Here is a 7,902-nt window from a genome sequence, read left to right on the forward strand (position 1 = left end):
TTTTTGTTGATGTTATTTGATCATTAATTAACATTCATTGAATGGTGAGTGGGAAACTTATTTAACAATATAATATATTTAGATATAAATTTTGTAAGAAATTTGCAAAAATAAATAAATAAATAAATAGAGGAGAATTTTTTTTTAAGATCTATGATATTAAAATTTTATAAGATAAATGACATACAATTTTTTCATAGTAATTAAAGTCATTCAACATTTTCATAGAGAAAATTTGACTTGGAGAAATTTTGCCCGACTCAAAAAAATTTCATCCTGACTTAGAGAAATTTTAATTTTTACACAGAAATTTTGAAATTTTTTTGTAATCATACTAGAGAAATTTCTCTGAGCCGGGCCGAAATTTCTCTGAGTCGAGCAAAATTTCTCTAAGTCAAATTTTTTCTGTGAATATGTTGAGGGACTTTAGCTAATAAAAAAATATATCTTGGACCTCTCCAACTACACAAAGTTGAAGAGGGATGTTTCACTAATTTTCTCATAAATAATGGATTGTTTGGGGTGTCTTAAATAAGCGTACTTTTTGTCTTTTTGGACTAAAAAATTGAGGAAAAAAATATGGATGTTTGGGTGTACTTTTTGACATTTTATGGAAAAATGTGTATTAAAAAATTGTATAAATTAGTGTGTAGGGAAAAATTAGGATTAAGAGTTGTACAGCCGTAATTTTTGACTTTCGGTGAATAGTAATAACTTTTTAACTTTTTTTCAACTTGTCAAACTTGACCTAAATTTATAAAAAAATATAGCTTATATTTTGTTTTTGTTGTTGTTGTCGAATTTTTAATTTTATTAATTTAAATTTTAAGTTTTAAACTTTTAATTTGTTTTCAATTTAAATCATTTATTTATTTTTGTTATGTAAAACTTTTAATTTAAACTATTTACCTAATTTCGTTAAGTTAAATTGACGAAAAATTATTATTTTAATCATTAAACTCAATATAAATATACATAAAATGTCTAAAATAAATTTTTTCGTGAGTTTTATAGTTAAAATATCTATTTTTTCATCAATATTACTTAACAAAAATAAGTAATTGATTTAAATTGAAAAAAAACCTAAATTATAATATTTAAATTTATAAAATTAAAAATTCATATTTTATTTTGTTATATGACTCGTACCCTGAGATTTTATCTTGTAATTTGCCAATTTTTTTTTTTTTTGATGTTATTTAATCATTAATTAACATTCATTGAATGGTGAGTGGGAAACTTATTTAACAATATAATATATTTAGATATTAGTTTTGTAAGAAATTTGCAAAAATAAATAAATAAATAAATAGAGGAGAATTTTTTTTAAGGTCATTGATATTAAAATTTTATAAGATAAATGACATATAATTTTTTCATAGTAATTAAAGTCCTTCAACATTTTTATAGGGAAAATTTGACTTAGAGAAATTTTGCCCGACTCAGAAAAATTTCATCCTGACTTAGAGAAATTTTAATTTTTACACAGAAATTTAGAAATTTTTTTGTAATCATACTAGAGAAATTTCTCTGAGTCGCGGCCGGAATTTCTCTGAGTCGAGCAAAATTTCTCTAAGTTGAATTTTTTCTGTAAAAATGTTGAGGGACTTTAGCAAATAAAAAAATATATCTTGGACCTCTCCTACTACATAAAGTTGAAGAGGGATGTTTCACTAATTTTTTGATAAATAAGGGATTGTTTGGGTGTCCTAAATAAGTGCACTTTTCGTCTTTTTGGACTAAAAAATTGAGAAAAAAAAAAGGATGTTTGGGTGTACTTTTTGACATTTTATGAAAAAATGTGTATTAAAAAATTGTATAAATTAGTGTGTAGGAAAAAATTAGGATTGAGAGTTGTGCAACCGTAATTTTTGACTTTCGGTGAATAGTGATAACTTTTTAATTTTTTGAGTAACTTTTTGACTTTTTTAACTTTTTTTCAACTTGTCAAACTTGACCTAAATTTATAAAAAAAATATAGCTTATATTTTGTTTTTGTTGTAGTTGTCGAATTTTTAATTTTATTAATTTAAATTTTAATCTTTTAATTTGTTTTCAATTTAAATCATTTATTTATTTTTCTTATGTAAAAATTTTAATTTAAACTATTTACCTAATTTCGTTAAGTAAAATCGACGAAAAATTAGTATTTTAATCATTAAACTCAATATAAATATACATAAAATGTCTAAAATAACTTTTTTCGTGAGTTTTATGGCTAAAATATCTATTTTTTCATTAATATTACTAAATAAAAATAAGTAAATAATATAAATTGAAAACAAATCTAAATTATAATATTTAAATTGATAAAATTAAAAATTCATATTTTATTTTGTTATATGACTCAAACCCTGAGATTTTATCTTGTAATTTGTCATTTTTTTTTTTTTGTTGATGTTACTTGATCATTAATTAACATTCATTGAATGGTGAGTGGGAAACTTATTTAACAATATAATATATTTAGATATTAATTTTGTAAGAAATTTGCAAAAATAAATAAATAAATAAATAGAGGAGAATTTTTTTTAAGGTCTATGATATTAAAATTTTATAAGATAAATGACATACAATTTTTTCATAGTAATTAAAGTCCTTCAACATTTTCATAGAAAAAATTTGACTTAGAGAAATTTTAATTTTTACACAGAAATTTTGAAATTTTTTTGTAATCATACTAGAGAAATTTCTCCTTGACTTTCCAGTCTCCTTTTGCTTGAGACACAACAAAATCCAAGGTTTGGTGGTAAATTATCATCCTTTCCTCCTTGACTTTCCAGTCTCCTTTTGCTTGAGACACAACAAGGTTTGAGTCCCCAATGACGTCCAACCGTCTTGCCTCTAGTTCTAGTGTAGAAAATTTAATGTATAAAGAGAAATAGAGAATTGTATTATTGATTGATATTATATTGATATCTATTACAATGATTCATGATTCCTATATATAGAAGAGGGTGAGTGTGTAGTAGGTAAGGAGTAGGTGAAGTGGAGGTGATAGTGGTGTAGTGGGTTAGGTTTAGTGGAGTAGGTGAGGTGATAGTGGTGTAGTGGGTTAGGTTTAGTGGAGTAGGTTTAAGTGGGTGAAGTAGGTGGAGAGTAGGTGGATTTTAACAGCCCCCCGCAAACTCAAGGGGGATAGGAACTAACCAACTTGAGTTTGGAGAGAGTAACAAAACAAGAAAATACAAAAAAATAAAAGAGGATAAGAGACACTGTATGGTCGTGTCAGACCATTGGTGAAGACACTGGATGATGGTGTCATAACGTTGTAGAGGACACTGTATGGGGGTGTCATAACCATGTAGAGGACACTGTATGGTGGTGTCATAACGGGGTAGAGGACACTAGATGGCGGTGTCAGACCGATGTAGAAGACAGTTTATGGGGTCATGTCGGACCGTTGTAGCAGACAATGTTGTGACAGTTGTGGTGACAGTTTACGGAGTCTTGCTGGACCCTTGTAGAAACTAACCGGAATCAATGTCGGGACAGTTTATAGAGTCTTGTCGGACCCATGAAGGAGCTAACCGGAATCAATGTCGGGACAGTTTACAGAGTCTTGTCGGACCCATGAAGGAGCTAACCGGAATCAATGTCGGGACAGTTTACAGAGTCTTGTCGGACCCTTAAAAAGTCGCACCCTCAAAAGGTGTGCCCAATCTTTCAAAAGGCGTGCCATCAAAAGGCGTGCCCAATCCATAAAAAGGCGTGCCATCAAAAGGCGCGCCCACTTCATCAAAAGACGTGCCCGACAGAAAGCGTCGAGCCATCAAAAGGGGCGCCTGACACGCGGCGATGCACTTGATCGACAGAACGCGTGTCGGCCTCTTTGTCATGGTCTTTATAAACCGAAGCGGAGGCTGAGGCTTGGAAGCAGAGACAAAAACCTGCTAGAAAAACTCTGAAAAACTCTTCGTTTTCTAAGAGAGATTTCTGAGAGAGATACTCTGTAACACTCTGTTTTCTGAGAGAGATTTCTGAGAGAGATACTCTGTAACACTCTGTTGTCTGAGAGAGATTTCTGAGAGAGATACTCTGTAACACTCTGTTTTTTGAGAGAGATTTCTGAGAGAGACACTCTGTAACACTCTGTTGTCTAGAAAATGGCTTCGTTTTCCCGTGGTCTGCTCACTCTCTTTCCAGACCTTAACGAGTCAACAAGAGAGATAACTGGTGCGGGGGCCAGTGAACCTCAACCAAGCGCCCCAGGGTTTGCTCCGTTGAACTTTCCTATGCGGTCTGTGGAGCAAAAAATGGCAGTGCAAACTGACATTGAAGCCAATCAGTATACTTTGAAGTCCTGTGTGGAGACGATGACGGCAGTCACAAACTTGTCGCACCGGCTGCAGAGTAGGACAAATGAGGTGCAGCATTTAAACGGCCAATTGGCTCTGCTCCAGCGCATGTATAAGGATGCGCGAGCAGAGATAAGTGTGCTGAAGGCGGAAAACAAGGAGCTGAAGCGGAAGGCTACCGTGATGTTCCGATTTGGAGGTCCACCATATGCTGTAGTGGAGGAGCAGGGTGGAGTGAACGTGCTCGGTGGAGTGGGTAGTATGGAGGCAGCGCCGGTAAGGGACACCCAAGAGAAAAGCAAGAAGAAGAGACCTGCAGCAGAGTAGAGAAGAAAAATCCCACTGTGGGTGCGGGTGTGTTGTGGTGGTTTGTTTGTTTGTTGGTTTTTCTTCTTCTTTTTTTTTTTTTTTTTTTTTGTGTGTGTGTGTGTAAAATTGTGATCGGGGTTGATCCCTGAGATGAATAAAATATGATTTGGTGTGCAAAGGTATATGGTATGAAGGGAATTGGAAAAAGATTAAAAAGAATGTGAAAGAAAAATAAAGAAAAAATAATAAAAATATATTTGAAATCAAAAAATGAAAGATGGAGGAAATAAGGAAAGTGGTTTGGAGAAAATAAATAAAAATAAAAATAATGGAGTTGGAAATCAAAAGGAGGAGAGATGAAGATTTTTTTTTTTTTTTAATATAATATAATAAAAAGATATATATATATATATATATATATAGGAACAAGAGTGTAAAGAAAAGAAAAAGTATAGGTTGCATCGTGGGTCACATGGGTGAGTAAAAGAAAACAATAAAGAAATGAGTGGGTGCCCCCCATGTGCAAGGATAGTGCTGGCACTTCAATAGGTGGTACAGCCTGCTGAGCATCAGCTTTGACAGGAGCTGCCTTTGGACCTTTTCTTTAATAAATGCGTCAAACTGTTGCTGTTGGTGTTATCAAGAATGTGGAGAAGAGGAGGCTTGTCTGATGGCCTCTTGGGCTGTGTAATCATATCGAGGTTGGTGGACCTCTCAATCATGTTGTCACCCTCAAAACTAGAGATGGGGACAAAAGGAATTTTGTCAGGGTTGTAACCAACCTTCTTCAGATAGGAAGAGACTTCCTGCACAATTTCATCATACCTTGCTTTTGAGTACTTAGGAGTGGTAGCATCCATCTTGTTACAGCAGCAAATCATCTGCCTCACTCCAAGAGTAAAAGGAAGGAGAACATGTTCACGGAAGAACTTGGGCTCCTTCTCAATCTCCTTGCCAGATCGACGATCAATCTCAGCAAACTTGACAGCAATGTGGGAGGTGTGGCAGTCAAGAACTGGAGCATACCCATTACCAATCTGACCCGGGTGATTCATAATAATAACCTGGGAGGTGAAATTTGCAGCTTCCTTGGCTGGATCATCCTTTGAGTTGGATGCAACAAAACCACGCTTGAGATCCTTCACTGCAACATTGTAGATGAAGACGATCGAGACGGTGGTGTATGGGAGGACAACAGTGAGAGGAGAGGCAGTGGTGGTGGACTCGAAGAAATTTCAAGGTATGTGTAGAAAATTCTAGCAGATTAGGTTGAGGTCCGGCGGGCGGCCAAGGCGAGGTTGCCGCCCGCCGGTGAAGCGAAAAATACTAAGTGCTTAACCTTGCTCTGATACCATGTAGAAAATTTAATGTATAAAGAGAAATAGAGAATTGTATTATTGATTGATATTATATTGATATCTATTACAATGATTCATGATTCCTATATATAGAAGAGGGTGAGTGTGTAGTAGGTAAGGAGTAGGTGAAGTGGAGGTGATAGTGGTGTAGTGGGTTAGGTTTAGTGGAGTAGGTGAGGTGATAGTGGTGTAGTGGGTTAGGTTTAGTGGAGTAGGTTTAAGTGGGTGAAGTAGGTGGAGAGTAGGTGGATTTTAACATCTAGGGCTGCTTCCAGACCAGCAATACATGCCTCATACTCTGCTTCATTATTTGAGACCTTGAATCGGAGCTTGAACGCTAAAGGGATACGGGAATCATCAGGCGCTATCAGCAACACCCCTATCCCATACCCATACTGGTTTGACGCTCCGTCAAAGTACATCGTCCAAGTTTCATCCTCGATGTGCAGAATGGCTTCATCTGGGAATAGGTACTCAACCGCTTCATCCCCCTCAACCGGGTGGTCGGCAAGGAACTCCGTTACTGCTCTTCCTTTCACTGACTTGCGTGTTACATACTTCAAGTCAAATTCAGAAAGCAATAGCAGCCAACGAGCTAGCCTACTCGTAAGTGCTGGTTTCTCGAAAAGATATTTGATGGGATCCAAACGTGAAACCAACATTACAGAGTGAGCTAACAGGTAGTGCCGCAGCTTCCTGGTAGCCCATACTAAGGCCAAACAAGCCTTCTCCAGCGGTGTATAGCGGGTTTCGTAATCCAGCATCTTCTTGCTCAGATAGTAGATGGCCCTTTCCACCCTGTCCTCCGACTCCTGCGCGAGCATGCAGCCCATGGTAGTCTCAGTTACCGAAAGATACAATATCAACGGTCTCCCCGACTCTGGTGGTGACAACACGGGCGGGTTCTGTAGATACTCTTTGATCTGTTCAAAAGCTGCTTGACATCGGCTGTCCCATTGGAACTTCTTTCCTTTCTTCAGGAGACCAAAAAGTGGTTCACAAGTCAAGGTTAATTTAGAGATAAACCGCCTTATGAATTGCACTTTACCTAGAAAGCCTCGCACCTCCTTCTCAGTCCTTGGTGGTGGCATTTCTAAGATGGCCTTGATTTTGGAAGGGTCGACCTCGATGCCCCTTTGCGTAATCAGAAACCCTAGCATCTTCCCTGCTGTAACACCAAAAGTACACTTGTGGGGATTCAGCCGCAGGCGAAACTCTCTGATCCTTTGGAAGAATTTTTGTAAGGCGGTGTAGTGGCCTTCTCTTTCTTTGGACTTGACAATCATGTCGTCCACATACACCTCGACCTCTTTATGGATCATATCATGCAATATTGTAGTTGCTGCCCGTTGATAAGTAGCTCCAGCGTTTTTCAACCCAAATGGCATCACTCTATAATAATATGTACCCCACGGGGTAGTGAATGCAGTCTTCTCCCGGTCTTCGGGTGCCATTACTATCTGATTATAGCCTGAGAAGCCATCCATAAATGAAAGCAAGGCGTGTCCCGCCGTGAAATCTACCAATTCATCAATGTGCGGCAAGGGAAAGTCGTCCTTCGGACTGGCCCTGTTCAAATCTCTGAAGTCTACACAGACCCGAATTCTGCCGTCCTTCTTCGGCACCGGAACAATGTTAGCCAACCAAGTTGGGTACTCGGATACCAGCAGGAAGCCTGCATCAATCTGCTTGGTGACCTCTTCCTTGATCTTAATGGCCCAATCAGGGCGGATCCTTCTGAGCTTCTGCTTGACAGGTCGGGCCTCGGGATCAAGAGGGATCCGATGCTGTACAATCTCAGGATCGATTCCAGGCATGTCTTCGTAGGACCACGCGAAAACATCTTTGAAATCTTTTAATAAAGTGACTAAGCGCTCGCGTTCCTCAGAAGACAACGTGGACCAGATCTGGACCAGCCGCGGGTCCTTCTCAGTACC

The sequence above is a fragment of the Camellia sinensis genome, chromosome 8 (assembly GCF_055761805.1).
Source record: "Camellia sinensis isolate YWXY chromosome 8, ASM5576180v1, whole genome shotgun sequence".
Classification (NCBI taxonomy): Eukaryota; Viridiplantae; Streptophyta; class Magnoliopsida; order Ericales; family Theaceae; genus Camellia; species Camellia sinensis.